The sequence below is a fragment of the Pelodiscus sinensis genome, chromosome 7 (genome assembly GCF_049634645.1).
Source record: "Pelodiscus sinensis isolate JC-2024 chromosome 7, ASM4963464v1, whole genome shotgun sequence".
Classification (NCBI taxonomy): domain Eukaryota; kingdom Metazoa; phylum Chordata; order Testudines; family Trionychidae; genus Pelodiscus; species Pelodiscus sinensis.
Genome location: NC_134717.1, coordinates 16,681,547 through 16,698,661, shown reverse-complemented (window position 1 = coordinate 16,698,661; position 17,115 = coordinate 16,681,547). Strand labels below are relative to the sequence as shown.

At 44.6% G+C, this 17,115-nt stretch overlaps 1 protein-coding gene across 5 annotated transcripts in view; it reads right to left on the bottom strand.

Annotated features, from left to right (window-relative positions):
* MGAT5 (alpha-1,6-mannosylglycoprotein 6-beta-N-acetylglucosaminyltransferase) overlaps positions 1–17,115 on the bottom strand; it is a 272,734-nt gene that overhangs the window by 248,460 nt on the left and 7,159 nt on the right. The window contains exons 1-3 of one of the 5 annotated variants that reach the window (XM_075933275.1): positions 9,945–10,168; positions 4,416–4,477; positions 138–249 (exon numbers count right to left, since the gene is read on the bottom strand). The exons of 1 other annotated variant lie outside the window; for it this stretch is intronic. The gene's annotated coding sequence lies outside the window, so the exon portion shown is untranslated. Of the gene's footprint in view, positions 1–137; positions 250–4,415; positions 4,478–9,944; positions 10,169–17,115 lie in introns of those variants that run through there. 3 more of the 5 variants (XM_075933278.1, XM_075933276.1, XM_075933277.1) reach the window with 3 other exon arrangements.

The window sequence follows — 17,115 nt, the reverse complement described above, 5'->3', positions numbered from 1 at the left end:
TCCTGGCCCCAGGCTGTAGGCTCACAGCCCACGCAGGCTGGGAATCAGCAGCCTTGCACAGGGCCAGAAGTTGGAACACCTGCCCGCCCCCCTGCCGCTTCTGGCCCCGTGTGAGGCCCACATCACCCAGTACTTACCAGGTAACCAGGTCCCTAATCTCAACATAGGAGGTCATCTACACAGATCATCTCTTATACAGGTCTCACTGTATGTTCACTTGTTCCCATCTTAACTGGGCCATTTAACATCCTAGAAAATAAGTCAACAGACAAAATATGAAAAAAGAGAAATCAATTAGAAAACAACTGCAGACACACACAAGTGAGAGGAACAACATAAGGCTACCACAAATATAGAAAAGTAAGGAGCCTTAGGAATTAGTCTAAAAGTGAACAGTCTACAATCATACATAAGTATGCAGAGTCATCCAGATAGGTAGAGTGTAAGAGTTCTCCATGCTCATTTTTTAGACAGAAATGAGGCAGTAATAAACAACTAAAATAGATACTGAGCCCGATTCCCTGACAGAAGGAACAAGTAAAAGTCATGGTACATCTCCATTGTAAAGATACACCAGTGAAGTGTCAGTGAGCGCGCACACACACACACACTTGGGAGTTCATAACATTAAAAAGTCCCTGGGGTTCCCCATCTGGAATACAGAAGGAGAGTAATGAAATCAATAGATGAAATAAAGCTCCCTCTTTTTCATAAAAAGGCTTGATCCTTCTGAAATAAAATTTAAGTTTTGTCACTGGTTTTAATGACAACGGGCTTTGTCCAGGAAGTGGGAAATGTAAAAAGATAATGTGATTGGGAGGTTAGAGCAACAGCCATCAAATAACAGGAAATCGAAAATTAAAGTTGGCTAAAGCCATTTTAGTGGTGATATGAATAGTATATACTGTCGAGAAGAGATCTAAGAATATGTTCACTGATTAGAAGTTCCAAAAGAATCCACAAACAATCTTAAGGCTTAAAGCAGCAGACATCACGGGGTTTTAACATGCAAAAGGAAGAGGTAGTAAATCAAAACTTATCAGTTCATCCTGTTGACTACATGCAGAGGCAGTGGGCAGACAGGAGCCAGTGCTGGGGGGAGCCAGTTTAAAAGCCCGTCATGGACAGAGGCTGCCGTCACCCCACACTGCCGCCTCTGTATTGGGGCGGCAGGCGGGAGCCAATCTGCATGGGAAGCCAGTTTTTAAACCAGCTTCCCTTGTGAACCAGCTCACGCCTGCCACCCCATGCTGCTGCCTCTAATAGGCAGCAGCACAAGGTGGCAGGGACTCCCTGGGAGTGGGGCCGGGAGTGCACTGGCTGATGGCCCCATCTCCAGAGACTATCGAATAGCCATGTAACCACTAAAAGTTGATGCAGTTACACGATTATTCAATTAGACCCTATCTAACATTTCTAGAGTTTGTACTATTATACAAGATATTGGCATAACCTCATCTAAAATACCATGTGCAATTCTGGTCAATTATGTTTAGGAAAGATGAAGACAATCTGCAACAGGTACAGACAAGGGCTACCAGGATGATCTGAGGAATGGAAAATCTACCTCACAAGAGGAGACTCAAAGAGCTTGACTTGCTTAGTCTAACCAAAAGAAGGCTATAGGGAAGATATAACTGCCTCTATGAGTAGATCAGAGAGGGAGATGTACCAGGGAGAGAGAAGAGTTATTTAGTCAAGTGCCCAAGGGGACACAAAAACAAATGGCTATAAACTAGCCATCAACAGGTTTAGGCTCAAAATTAGATGAAGGTTTCTAACCATCAGAAGAGTTAAGTTCTATAATAGCCTTCCAAGGGGAGCAGTGGAAGCAAAACACCTACGTGGCTTGAAGACTGAGCTTGGCAAGTTTATGGAGGATATGGCATGATGGGACTGCCTATAATGGCATGTGGCCTATCAGTGACTACCAATAACAAACTGCTGGACACAAGACACTAGACGGGGAGGGCTCCAAGTTGCTACAGAGAATTCTTTCCCACGTATGTGCCTGGTGGGTTCTGCCCACACACACAGTGTCTATCTAACTCATATCTCCTCCTCCCCCCCCCCCCCCCCGCCATATCAGAAATCAGGAAGGAATTTTTGGCACGGGTCACTTGCAGGTTTAAACTAATGTAAATTGTGAATTCTCTCTAACAAAGTCTTTAAATGATGGTTTGGGGACTTAAGTAAGTCAGCCCGGAGCTACTGGTCTATTTCAGAGGGAGTGGTTGAATTCTGTGGCCTACAATGTATAGGAGAGGCCAAAGGAGATGATCAGAATGGTCTCTTCTGACCAGTGTTCCCTCGATGCTGCATGGCAGCACAGCTTCATTTGGAGCCCTGAGCCTCTGACTGGGCAGGGCTGATGAATCACCTGTGAAGCTGTGTTGCTGCACAGTTTAGAGGGAACATTGCTTTTGACCTTAAAAATGTATCACAGATTCAGACTTTAATACATTTACCTATGATAAGTTTAACACACATAAGGTTGCCAGGACATGTTTTTTGTTAAAAGCCTGGTTAACAGTGAAGTGGGGCTAAGGCAGGCTCTCTGCCTTTCCTGGCTCTGCATGACTTCCCTGTGACCGCTAGGCCAGGGAAGCTCCTCACACTGCCCCCGCTCTGAGTGCTGGCTCTGCAGCAGTGGCACCCATGGACAAGGGCAGCAATATGAGAGCCCCCGGCCACCCTGCACCTAGGAGCCACATGGAAATACCGGCAGCTTCCAGAAGCTGCCTGAGGTAAACACCATCCAGAGCCTGTACTCCAACCACCCCTCACATACCTGCCCCAAGCTCCCTCCTATATCCTACCTCCTTGCCCCAACCTAGAGCCCTCTCCCAGAGCCTGCACCTCAATCCCCACTCCAGCCCTGAGCCCTGCCCACTCCTGCTCCCAGACTATCACCCAATAGCCTGCACTCCCTTCCTGCACTCCAAACCCCTCAGTGACAGTTCTGAGCCCCCTCCTACACCCCAGAGCCCACAGCACATACACCCCAATCCTCTGCCCCAGCCCAGAGCTCCCTCATGCACCTGAAACCCATAATTTCTGGCCCCACTCCCTCAGAGTCCTCCCACACCCTAACCCCTTTCCCAGCCCCCCTCATACTCCAAAGGCTTTGGCCCCAGCCCCCCAATCCAAAGCCTCCTTCCCAATCCTGAACCCCTCATTTGTCCCCACCCTGCAGCCTGCACTCCCAGCCAGAGTTCTCATCCCCACCCTCTGCCCCAGTCTGATGAAAATAACTTAGTGAAGGTAGGAGAGAACAAGCAATGGCGGGAGAGTGGAAAGAATGAATGGGTCCTCAGAAAAGGTGTAGAGCAGGGATAGGGCAGGGCAGGGAAGGGCAGGGGGGGAAGCGAGATGATCCTCAAAGCAACAACTGTCTTCATTATATATCCATTCACAAATGCAGGTCATATGAATATCTATTTTGGCTGCTATGAGTTCCCTAGTCTCCTAGAATATGCCTCTGAAGATTGGATTTTATCTAAAATCCTTAATCTGCTTTGTAATCTATCCTCAATGCTGCTAGTTCTTAAATCAGATTGATTGGACTTTCTGAAATTGAACAAACTCACATTAAGCGTTCAATCACTGTCTTTTCTTTCACTATTCTTTCAATCAAGGGAGAACTAGCTCCCCCTCAGGCAGCAAACAGGATTTATCTTCTAGGGATGAAGGAGTTTGCTTTACTTATTCTGTCAGATGGAAGGGGTGTGCCCTGGAATGGCTGCATGTGTGAGCACACACACATATAGACACCCCTCCAGAAGGAAGTCTTCTGAAACTGACTGAAGCCCTGAAAACGGCTTCATTTTTTCCAGATAAGTATAAGAGAGGAAGTGGCAATGCACGTTTCCTCACATACAATGGAAATTCCAAGCAAGATTTGAGACAGTTCCCATGGCCTTTCTGCTGAGAATGCCAATAATGGTGTTGCTTTTTTGAGATTAATATAGTTGTTCGTAAGGAACCAGAATACCAAACTCACAAGCCACAAAAGTCACCAACCCAAGAGACAGTAACATTTCATTATCAGCCTAAATTGGATTCATAACAGTAGTAAATGATTCAATATGCAATTACAAATACCAAGAACTGTCTAGTCCTACCCTATTCTCTCAGTAATGTTCACTGGCTTTTTGAAACTGAGCAGCTATTATGGAAGTGATAAAGGCAACAGTGCTTGCTGTGAAATGAGTTACTCTCAGTTGATTTGCTGGCAAACAGGTGCCCACACACCCCAAACCCCCAACTACTGCTCTTCTCAGACTCAGCAGAGACCACAAATTGAAAGTATATAGAAAATGACATATCCTCCCACCACCAGAAAAAATCCCTAACAGTCTAGTCTCAGGAACGTTTTTGGGCAGGAAACAGAGCTGCCACTGCCTGTAGCATACCTCTTCTGTAGATTGGTAATTTCAGCTCCCCCGGGCTATAAAATCAGCAACTTCCGAACATCCTAAATGCATATGTAAAACAAGTGAAAAAAAATGAATAAATGAGAAAACGGAAGATGGGGGTAAATAGAAGCAACAAAATCCATCTTCAAGCCATGGGTCCAAGTCTTTTCTTTTCACTTACTTGGTGAACATCCTTTTTTCTGTATTTAGAAACAAAGCACCCACTTCAACTATCTACAACACTGTAAGTAAACAAGTGACAGAGCTTTCCCTGAAGTGATCAGTATTATATGACAGTATTATCCTTAGATATGCCAGCTCCACCGTCTTGCGAAAACAACCCCAAAATGCTATTTCAGATGTTTTCAGTAATTTCTCTTGGGATGACCATCCCTTCTTTTAAATCATATTACAGTGGCTTTTGCACAATTTCAAAATGTGTTTTTTGCATTTTAATTTTCTGTGCAGCAATTTTGTACTGCATCAATGTATGTTTGTTCCTGAACAGGAGAGAAGGTATTTTATCAAGAAACACATGCAATAGTTTTACTAAAGAAGTCCATATTATATTAAATTTATATGCATACACATTATACTAAATATTATACAGAAAAAAACTGCTTCAAAAAGCAAGTTGTGGCTGCACCATGAAACACTATAAAAAACTGATGAATGCCAGATTTAAGGCTGGCTGTGTAACCTTAATTCAGCCCCTTTTATAGTCTTTAGTAGTATTTCTCAACCTTTTTTTTTCATAAAGTACCCCTTTTCAAAAAAAAAAGTTTAAGTACCCCCAGTACCTACAGTTTTCAGACACACAATTTTTTTTCTACCATTGCAACATTTATTTAAACAACTTAATCGTAGCCAAGTGGATGATGAAATTTTTGGGTTTAAAAAGTACAAAAATTAAAAAGTGCTGTAAAACTTAAAATAAAAATTCAGTTTTCTCCAAATTTCAGTTGTGTTGACGTACCCTCCAGACTCCTCTCGAGTACCCCTAAGGGCTCTTGTACCACTGGTTGAGAAACACTGGTCTTTAGTACAGAGTCATTTACTATTGCTTAAACACAGGACACCACCATTTCTTTCAGTAGACAGGATGGAACTGCTTGAGGATGAATCAGTCGCATAGTCAATGAGACTGTTGTCAGTAAGACTCCTACATCAGAGATGAGCAACATGAGTGGCATCTGTCTCTGTGGCTGCAGGGGCCATTGCACGTGATCATGCAATGAAGACTATATCCTAATGTACATGCACAAGCAAGCCGAATTAAGGTTGCATAGGCAGCCTTAACTCTCTTAACTTCTGAGTAGCTGACTTAGCAACCCTGAAATTCTTTCAGCAGAGTTTGCTGGACATAATATACACTTGAACAACTTCAGCCTCAGGAATAAATCCCTATATAAAGGGATTCCTGACACGATAAACCATAATGATTGAGTTGTCAAGGATTCTGAGAAGATTTGTACTTTGAAGATCATTGACCATAATTGCTACCATCAGCCTACAAGGGAAAAACATGGGCACTAAAGGGACTGTATTCAATACTTGCAAGACAGTGCCTGGAATCTACATATTAACACTGAGAATTTTTATTGAAAGAAAAAGAAGTAAATGACATTCTGAAAAGTGCCTTATTTTCTAAAATGAAAACTAAAATTTCTCATAAAATGTATTTCCACATCTTACTGTAGATTACACATTTATACATAAAGTACCTATGAAAAAGTTAGCTGGAAAAAGTCAGGTGTGCAGAAAAATAACCTTATTTGATCTGAATCTAAAAGGTACAAATGCTCGTGTAAGGCCTAATGTTGCATTCCCTCCATAGTGAGCATTTCCGTTTGTTTTAGTGGGAGATTTGGATGCACAAGGACTATAGAGCCAGGAAAACAAAGGATACTGTAATTTCCACTCTGCATTAAGGATACAAGAGTTTAACAAGTATTGGTTCCAGTTAAACTCCCAGGGGCCGGCAGCCCGTGGGGGCCAGAAACGCCACCAGCCCAGTGGGCCAGGAGCCCACAGAGGTCATTTAACTATGTAACCAATTTCAATTTTAATCTGTAACATAGTAAACCTTTTTTAGTATTTTTTACATCCTGAATCTGCACAAAATCAATTGCATTCATAGCGCACACACACAAAAAAAAACAAACCAACAACCAAAAACCCCCACAAAAACCAAAATACTAAACAGACCAAGGGAAAACAAAATGTAGCTGGTATGGATCACGTAAGTTTGAATGAACCTTTTAACAGTTTCACATCCTGATACTCATTCTCCTTCAAACTAGAAGAATATGTGAAAGTAGTGCAAGACATAACCTGAACCTCACTCCAAACCACAGGGCAGCTGGCAGTTAGTTAATCTAAAAGACAACACAGTAAGTCTCGTATCAAACCTGGTCTCTGTAACATAAGCATCTCTCAGCTTTCACTACTGGAACACTTGTCCTCCCCGTATTGTTTATCTGTCATCTTTTGCAGTTTTAGCTCTGAATTATACTATTAAACTCCTTCTGGGAAGGACCGGTGTTTTCACATTTTCCATAAATCAACAATCCATGGCTATGGCTCTATTCAAAATAATTCTTTGGGTTTGTAACAAAATCCCAGTGAACTCTACCAAGCTTGGAGTGTTTATTCCAAGATTTTCCACACAGCTCCATTAAATAATCTGTCCCCATCAGACTGGCATTTCCATACTTCGCTCAACTCCACACCTGCCCTCAGTAGCACGCTATCATCAGGTCACCTGTCGCCCAGGAGCACTGGACAATTACAGAGTATTATACAGGTTATTGTGATAGGGACAGCTTGAACAAGAAAGAGTTCGCAGCATTGACAGCCACAAAAAAAACCTTAAAATCATTGTCTAGAAATGCAAGAAGGGAGCCAGGGGTATGGCCAGAAGCACCTCTGGAGAGTCCCCTAGATAATCCGGATGGCAGCATGAATCCACTAGCCCAACAGTGATATACTGTCCCTAACACAAAGGCAGAGAAAGGAGTTGAACAGCAGAGGCAGTGGTTAGGAGAGATAGCAGCTGTCCTCTGGCATAGAGGAAGGGCTAGAGAAGAGAGGCTGCAGCTTCCCTCACCCCACACACACAAAGAGAGAAGAGGGGACTGCCCATCTAGGCAGAGAGGCAGGAGGTGCCCCACCCACACCCTTGGGTAGCTTGTACGCTCCCCCACACCTCACCCCCAGTTCAGAGCTCTATGTGTGTCCTAGTATGGGAGCAGGGGCTGCATATATACCTCTAACTTCTCCCAAACACAGAAGCTGTGTGCATCATTCTTCCTCCCAGGGCACTGTGTGAGAGTCCCTGTCCCACGCAGGGACTATATGTGTGGCCTTATTCCTCATCCCACCCTGGCTGGGAAAAGCAGCAATGACCGTGTGTTTGTCTGCCCCGCCAGACTCAGAGGCTGTTTGTCTGCCCACTGCTGCCTTCCACACCAGGCACTGGGCTGTATGTGTCTGCCTGCCACTGACCTCGTCTCATACCCGCTGGGCTCTGTTTGTGTATGAGCGTTCAGTTCTCCATCTTCCCCTGTTTATGGGTTGTATGCATTTACGTATGTCCCAAACAGGCACAGGAGCTATCTCCCACACACACCTGGGCTTTGTGAGGTGTTTCCTGTAAGCTGAGCACCTGAGTGGTCACTCAGGAGAGAATCAGGTACTGTCCAGTCAATTAGCACAGTGCCCATATCCGGCAGTATGTGTTTACGTTGATGGTGCACATCCACACATGCCTCACTGCACATAACAAATTTTATTCCACAAATGGATGGAAAAAATTAGACGGAACATTGGCTCTGCATGCATCCATGTCATAGAATCATAGAGCTGGAAAAGACCTCAGAGGGTCATCAAGTCCAGCCCCCTGCTCTAAGCAGGACCAATCCCAACTAAATCAACCCGGCCAGGGCTGTGTCAAGCTGAGACTTAAACACCTCTAGGGATGGAGACGCCACTAGTTCCCTAGATAACCCATTCCAGTGCTTCACTACCCTCCTAGTGAAATACTTTTTCCTAATATCCAACCTGGACCTCTCCCACCACAACTTGAGACTATTGCTCCTTGTTCTGCCATCTGTCACCACTGAGAACAGCCTCTCTCCATCCTCTTTGGAAGCTCCCTTCAGGAAGTTGAAGGTTGCTATCAAATCTCCCCTCACTCTATGCTTCTGAAGACTAAACAGACCCAACTCCCTCAGCCTCTCCTCACAGGTCATATGCTCCAGCCCCCTAATCATTTTGGTTGCCCTCCGCTGGACCCTCTCCAATGCGTCCTCCCCTCCAGGGTTCTGTGTGTGTGAGTCCATACTTCCCTCACCACAGGGACTGTGTGTATGTGCAGGTCTCCCCCCACTACTGACACATGGGGGAGTGGGAGGGAGAGATAAGTGTCTGTCTCCACCCCTGGAACAGAGGATCTTAGTGCATGTAAATGTGGGTGTGTCTCTCTCTAACCTGGGCACAGAGGCTCTGTGAATTCACATGTATCTCCCTGTTATCCACCACCAAAACCACACAGGGGCTATGGGCATGTGTGTGTCTTGGTTCTCCCCTCTCCTCCCCCCCCCCACAGAGGAGCTCTGGGTGTGCGCGCATCTCCGTGTCCTTCCTGCCCCCCCGGCACAGGGGCTCTGTGTGCACACCTCAGTGCCCCCCTTTCACCTCCGGGTTCTGTGTGCATCTGTCTCTTGTGCCCTCTCCACTCCGCCCCGAAGGTTCGGTGCATGGTTTGCCCATACCCCGGGGCTGCGTGTGTGTTGTGTTCCCCCCAGGCTGCGTGTGTGTATTGTGATCCCCCCAGCACCGGGACTGTGTGTGCGCGCACACGCATTTGTGTATGTTGTGTCCCCTGGCGTTGCGCTCCCCCTCGCCCCGAGGCTGTGTGTGTTGCATACCCCCCCCCAGCACGGTGTGTGTGTGTGTGTGTGTGTGTGTGTGGCGTCCCCCCAGCACCTGGGCTGTGTGTGTGTGTATGCTGCGTTCCCCTTCCCCCCCAGCACCGGGGCTGTATGTGTGCGTGTTGTGTGTGTCCCCCAGCACCGGGGTTGTGTGTGTGTTCTCCCCCCCCCCCCGCACGGGGGCTCTGTGTGTGTGTGTTGTGTCCCCTTCCCCGCATGGGGGCTCTGTGTGTGTGTGTGTCCCCCTCCCCGCACGGGGGCTCTGTGTGTGTGTGTTGTGTCCCCCTCCCCGCACAGGAGCTCTGTGTGTGTGTTGTCCCCCCCTCCCCGCACGGGGGCTGTGTGTGTTGTGTCCCCCTCCCCGCACGGGGGCTGTGTGTGTGTGTTGTGTCCCCCTCCCCGCACGGGGGCTGTGTGTGTGTGTGTGTGTGTTGTGTCCCCCTCCCCGCACGGTGTGTGTGTGTGTGTTGTGTCCCCCTCCCCGCACGGGGCTATGCGTGTGTTGTGCCCCCCCACTCAGTTGCCCGCAGGGAGCCCCGAGCTCGCCGCTCCCGCCCGGCCGGGGCTGGGCAGGGACCCGCGCGCCGCTCACCTCCTTCCACGCCGGGCCGAGCCCATCGCCCATCCCCGCCGGGGCCAGCCGGGAGCTGCTGGGGCCGGGCACCTGGAGCGGCGGCAGGGTCAGGGAGACTGGCCGAGCAGGGAGCGTCTGCAAAGCGCACGTCCGGCCGGGAGCGTGCACCGCCAGGGAGCGTCTGCAAACTGCATGCCCGGGCGGGAGCGTGCACCGCAAGGGAGCGTCTACAAAGTGCAAGTCCGTCCGGGAGCGTGCACAGTAAGGGAGCGTCTTCAAGCTGCACGCGCGGGAGCATAGACGACAAAGGACCATCTGCAGATTACACACGCCCACGGGGGCCATGCACAGACAGCCCCCAAAGTCAAAGGAGCGAATTTCATGCAAGCCTCTCAAAAGATCTCAGCTGATCTAGCGAGACATGTGTGATGAGATAAGATTTTATGGGGCCAACTTCTGTTACTGCCAGAGACAAACTTCCGAGCTACAAAGGTGTGAAGAAGAGCTCTGTGTAGCTCGAAAGTTTGTCTCTTGCACCACCAACACAACTTGGTGCCGTAACATATCTCATTGCACCCACCTTCTCTAATATCCTGGACCCAACAGCAAGGAGAAATATCAAATTCCCAATGTGCATGAGTGTGTGTGTGTGTGTGTGTGTGCATGCATACATACATGCGCCCATCACCAGCAGAGAACATCAACATGTTACCAACGGGACTAAAGACTGCTTGCAATCTGCTAGTTTAAGTACTGTCAGGAGCATGCACAAGAACCTGAAAGGAACACCTGCAAAGCATTGAGAGATCTGGTACAATAATCTAGTCTAATTAGCCATCATCCACCAACTGCCAGATCAATAAAGAACTTTGTACCATAAGGGTGCAGCTAGGAGCCATTTAAATTCACCTCCCCACTACAGATTGCATAAAAGCTAAATCTGATCAGGGACTGTCTGCAAGCTTCTGGCCTTACCTGGCCAAAATCACTCCTCAGGACACATATTAGCTCTGGGGATGCATAAATGAGTAGGTTTCTCCCTCAGGAATAATAGGTCTACACGGCTCCTTTTTGTGCAAAAACCCCCTCTTGCACAAGAGCCGTTCTTTCTGAAAAAAGCAGCAGAACGGCTCTTGCACAAGAGAGGGTTTTTGCGCAAAAGCCCCTTGAGCAAAAATGGCAAGTCATTAAGTACGCAAATGAGGCACAGCGATATTCACCGCTTTGCCTCATTTGCATATTTTCACATGCAAGAGAGGGCAATGTAGACATAGCGGAGTCTCGGCTGTGTCTACACAGCAGCCTTATTTCAAAATATCTTCAGTTATTCTGAAATAACCTAGAAAAGATGTCTACACAGAAAGCCTGTTATTTCAAAATAAATTCAAAATAATGGGCTTCTTAGGCTATGTCTAGACTGCAAGCCTCTTTCGAAAGAGCCTTTCGAAAAGATACTTTCGAAAGAGCCTCTTTCGAGAGAGAGCGTCTAGACTGTATGTTGAACTTTCGAAAAAGCGGCTTGCTTTTTCGAAAGAAAGCATCCAGTGAGTCTGGATGCTCTCTTTCGAAGAAGCCCTATTAACATTAAAGAACGCCTTCTTTCGAAAGAGGAACTTTCGAAAGAAGGCGTTCTTCCTCGTAAATTGAGGTTTACCGCCATCGAAAGAAAAGCCGCGTTCTTTCGATTTAATTTTGAAAGAATTCGGCTGCAGTCTAGACGCAGGTGAGGTTTTTTCGAAAAAAGGCTAATTTTTTCGAAAAAACCCCTGAGTCTGGACACAGTCTTACTCTTACTTCTGTAACCCTCATTGTATGAGGAGTAAGGGAAGTTAGGGGAAGAGTGCTCTATTTCAAAATAACTGCTGTGTAGACAGAGCCAAAAGTGGAAATAAGTTAACGTATTAACGTAGCTCAAGTTGCATAGCTTATTTTGGGTTTAGCCCTGCTGCGTAGATGTGCCCTCACTGTCTCCCTTTTCGTCTTCCATTGCCAGTCTCTCCACTCTTTTTTATTTTCTCGCCACTTTTATTTTTCTTTGGCCAGACCTTGATCCTTTCTGCCTGCAGTTTTCAAGGGTCCTGTCCTCTTCTTATGTTCCAGTCTCCTCCCTCAATCCTTTTCCTCCTTTGCATTCCTTTGTCACCTGCGTGGTCCTATTTTCCTTCATCATCGTCCTGTTCCCGCCTCAATATTTTGCACCTGTATTATGTCTCATCTTCCCTTACACACATATCCACAACCACTTCCAGAGTTAACAAGTTTGGCTTCTTCCTCTTCCTCATTTTCTGTCTCTCCCCTTTGCTGTCTGAGCCACTCTCCATCCCACACTGACAGTTACCAAGAAAGAAGCCAGGAAGTGGAATGATAAAGACAGGATGAGAGACAGTAGCCCCTAGTGTTTGGTAGAAGGACCTACATGGAAACCTTAGTTCCCTGATACACTATAAGGTGCCACAGGACTCCTCGCTGCTTTAGTCCCCTGATACACACATGAGTTGTGAATTAAATATATTTCAACTAGGATACATGATAGTGGGGAAAATCTTGTCACAATAGGGGGTGATATTTGGCAGGTAGAGACCTGCTATCACTATGGTTAGACATGGAGATGTCTCCCAAAACGAGTGTGATAGTGATTTGAACAAGATTTTCCCTGTGATATTAATCATGCCTTTTGCAGAATGTGGATTAATTATATCAACTAACATTTTTCTAAACATTGCATAGTGAAGAAATATTTACAGTACCATATAGTTTTCTAATTTTCCATTTAGTAAGTTGTTTATAAAATATAATTTAAAAATTACTAAACTGCCTAATCTAGTATGCAGTGTTTGAGGCAAAATGGTGTAGCATTTTATAAGGGAGGAAATGAATAAATTGTGAGTGGTTCTATTTAATGCAGCTCTTTGAGAAGTGTATGTTTCCCCAATCTTCATGAATACAAGAACATACTGGGTCAGACCAAAGGTCCATCTAATCCCGTATCCAGTCTTCCAACAGTGGCCAATTCAAGTGCCCCAGAGGGAATGAACAGAACAGGTAATCATCAAATGATCCTTCCTCTGTCACCCATTCCCAGCCTCTGACAAACAGAGGCTAGGGACACTATTCCTGGCCATCTTGGCTAATAAGCATTGATGAACCTATCCTCCATGAATTTATCTAGTTCTTTTTTTTTTTTTTTTTTTTTTTGAATCCCATTTATGTCCTGGCCTTCACAACATCCTCTGGCAAGGAGTTCTACAGGTTGAGTGTGTGCTGTGTGAAGAAATAATTCCTTTTGCTTGTTTAAAACTTGCTATTTATTAATTTCATTTGGTGACCCCTGGTTCTCATGTTATGGAAACAAGTAAGTAATTTTTCTTTGTTCATTTTCTCCACACCACTCATGATTTTAGAGACCTCTATCATTTCCCTCTTTAGTTTCCTTTTTTCTAAACTGAAAAGTCCCAGTCTTTTTAATGCATATATCTTAAGACAAAGCAAATAGAAAATGGGTGACATCTGGTGGCCAATATCACTCAAGTGGTTGATATGAATAATGCCCTTTAATGGGGATTCTAAAGTAAATTTTCTAATTTTGGATAAAAACTGTACAAGCTAACCTAAGACTTGAAGAAGAATTTGTACAGTTTATAGTAAGCTCTGCATACGTAAAGTTCATAATCCTGTATAGAGGTCTTCATGTATTGTGAACTATCAGAAACTGACTACGGAAATTAATCAAAATTGTGTCACATGTAATTGGATGTCTTTTTTATTACAATACACAAAGTCTTAGCATTTAATACTATCCAACAAATTTTTGTTCACACAATGCATGCTGAAGGACATTTGTTTGTAACCACAACATCAGAGCCATCCTCAACAATGATGTTGTGCAAAATGGAGTTTTACATTTCATCAAGTATTATTCTGTGACCATGTGTTGCCATTTGGAGAATCTCACTGAGATTTAATGAGAGGTTTGGGATTTGAAATTTTCCTAAGCATCCAGTGATCAAAGCCCTGAACTTCTTCCTGTGCAAAAGATGAGTAGGCTTCTGAAAAGTTCCACTATCATTTGTACTGAGGCTCTTGTGATAATGAAACAAAACAGGTGAAATAATGATGCCTGTAAAACTCTTTGATTTTCTTCCATTTGTCATGGTTGTAAATTAGCAAGCTCATATCCACTGGCTGACCCCAAATTAGACGTTTTGTATCAGAATGCTCAGATATTAAAATATCGTTTAATCAAACAGCCTGTAGCTGCTTAAAACAAAACTCCCAACAAACCAGTCATAGAACGAAAGGGAAGATCCAATGTTTATACCATACAACTTATGATCTAGCTTTTTCATCCACCAGTAGAAAATACATTAAAAAACAATTTCCTGCTACCTAGTGTGTATATCTTAAAATGTTTTACAAAGCTAAATAAAAGAGTGAAGGAATAATAGAGAATTAACCAGACAGATGAGAGTTGGGTAGATTGCTCAGACATCACCAAAACGGGGAAAGTGGAGGGAGTGAGAAGGAAAGAAAGAAGCATGTTATGTGGTTCGATTTATTTTAGATCCAAGGGAAACCAGGACACTCCCGAGAGACTTAACTACTTTCTTATTTATTACAAGCTTTAAGCAGTTAATATAGTTATTTAAATTTTACAAGCCTTAAAAACAATTACTAAAGCAATTAATACAGCACAAAGCAATGCAAAAGCAATTAATAGAAGATCTACTATAATACAATAATTAAGCCTATAACACTTACACTTCACCATATGCTACCTACAGTACCAGGCAGAAGCAGAAGCGGCCCTAGACGAGCTGCCGGCAACTGGCGCACTAGGCAAAACGTGTGATTGGTGCGTGATCAGCGCCCCCATCTCCAAAGCCCTCAATGTCTGTTTATCTTGAATCCCTTGGTGACCGCCTACTTCGCCTGTATTGACGGGCTGCCACTGGGCAGGAGATCATGGGTCCTTTTCTTTCCACCCATCAGAACACCATGCACTGATGTAGCTGGTGTAAAGGGCCTATTTACTTATACTGTACTTACAACAAATGGGACACGTGGGTAAATCCTGCTCACTCACTCCCATCAATTCTTCATACTAAGCCCATTTTATAGCAAAGTGAGACTCGGCTGTTCTAATAATATTTACCAATTAATTACATATTATGTAAGATACTTAAAATGCTCAGTGCCCCTATTTAGGGTACATCCTGCTACTCAGGATGTTGCAAAAAGTACGTGTGTAGTTAACAATTTTATGGCTGTATCTGTAATTTTTGCTTATCAGAAACAGAAGTACCAGTACAAGGTTGCTTATTGTGTGTTCTTGAAGTTGTCTCTCAGTACCGCTTAATCTGCATTGTTATGCAAAACACTCCTGCCTCTCAAAGCTTCTCTGTGGACCTTGCCTGCATGCTTATGTGCACCAGACTTGAGACAGGCCTGGGTTTTGCTTTTTAGAGATCCACACTGTGGTCAAGGCAGAGATCACTATTTATTGTCAAGGAAGGGCTGTCCAGGCTCCCCTAGCAAAGGGGAAGGTAGAAAAAGGCAAAGGGGGAGTTAAAGCACGGGGACAGTTAGGGTATGTCTAGACTACATGGCTCTGTCGACGGAGCCATGTAGATGGGTTTACTAGACATAGGAAAATGAAGTGGCGATTTAAATAATTGCTGCTTCATTTACATCAGAATGGCTGCCGTGCTGTGCCGATAAGCTGTTTGGCGGCACAGAGGGGCAGTCTGGACGTGCCGCGGATGACAAGGGAAGCCTTTGTCAACCGTTCCAGTATGTCACTGATGGAGCCATGTACTCTAGACATACCCTTAAGGATCAATATGATGCATGGCAAGATTGCCTTTTTATTTTCTTATTTTTATTTGTATGTATAACAAACATTCAGCTATAGCTTTTTCATGGAGCTATGTGCAGTAATAGCCAAGGATTTTTTTGAAGTTTATTCTCTTGTTCCCTTGAGTTTCTTTGGCATGTTCTTTTCTGTTCTATAGCGAGGAGCTTTCTGAAATTTAAATTACCCCTATTTACACCAGCAGAGGAACTGAACCAGTGAATTCAGGCAAGAACAATCTCATATAGTAAGAAAGTCACACTTTAAAAGATTCCATAAATTGCTTCTGTTTTTTCTGGTTGATAATTTTTCTGTTCCCTGGAAGTTGCAGATACAATCTTGTCATTGATGAATCACAAGAACTCCTCTGTGTCATATCATCAAGGGATGACATTTCCTTGCCAAGGTCAGCCTCAGGTTCATGGAAGAGACAGGCAGAGTTGGCTTTTCTGTCAGGGTCAGGCGCAGATTAGCAGTGAAGACAAGCAGACTCGATAACATTGTCACATCCTCATTAACCTGCATGGGCTTATGATGATGAAGATCTGTCTTATTTAGCAGACAGGACTGAAGCATTGTTTAAAAGGCCTTGAACCTCTGTGAGCCAATTATAGATGTTGAAGGGGATATGGACTCTACACTAGGGGATAAGGTTGAATTAAGATACACAACTTCAGCTATTTCAATTGCATAGCTGAAGTTGAAGTATCTTAATTCGGCTTTTGGCACTGTCCATGCTGCAGAAAGTCAAAGGGAGAACATTTGCCCTTCGACTTCCCTTACTCCTCATGGAAGCAGGACTAAAGGCATTGACCGACATGTCCCTCTCAGTTTGAATTAGCTGTCTTAACTAGACTTTGAACCCTGGAAGATTGACAGCGGCAGCTTCGATCTTCTCTGTAGTATTGATGTACCTTCTATGGTGTTGTTAAATAGAATGGGCCTTCATCTGCTTTTCAAATCAAATGGGCTTGATTTTCCATTGCATCTCTTGTAACCATCCACTAATTAGAATAGTAAAGTTTTACACCCACTTCACACAGCTATGCACATGCTACAAAGGCACACAGTATTTTTAAATTTGCATACACACTAAAATGGCATTTTTGTCACTAAACAAGATAACACTCACAGCAGATTCACTTCAGCTGAAGCCGTGGCAGATTTTAGTCCAGGAGCACAACACAGAACCCAGTAGATAAGAAGTTAGGGACCCACAGCAATGAGCAGACAATGACCAATACTTGCTGGGTTCATTTATAGCTAGCATGGGCAGTCTCTCGTGAGCTGTGACCAAGAGAGGGTAAACTATTGTCATTTAATCACAAGCCCTGCACA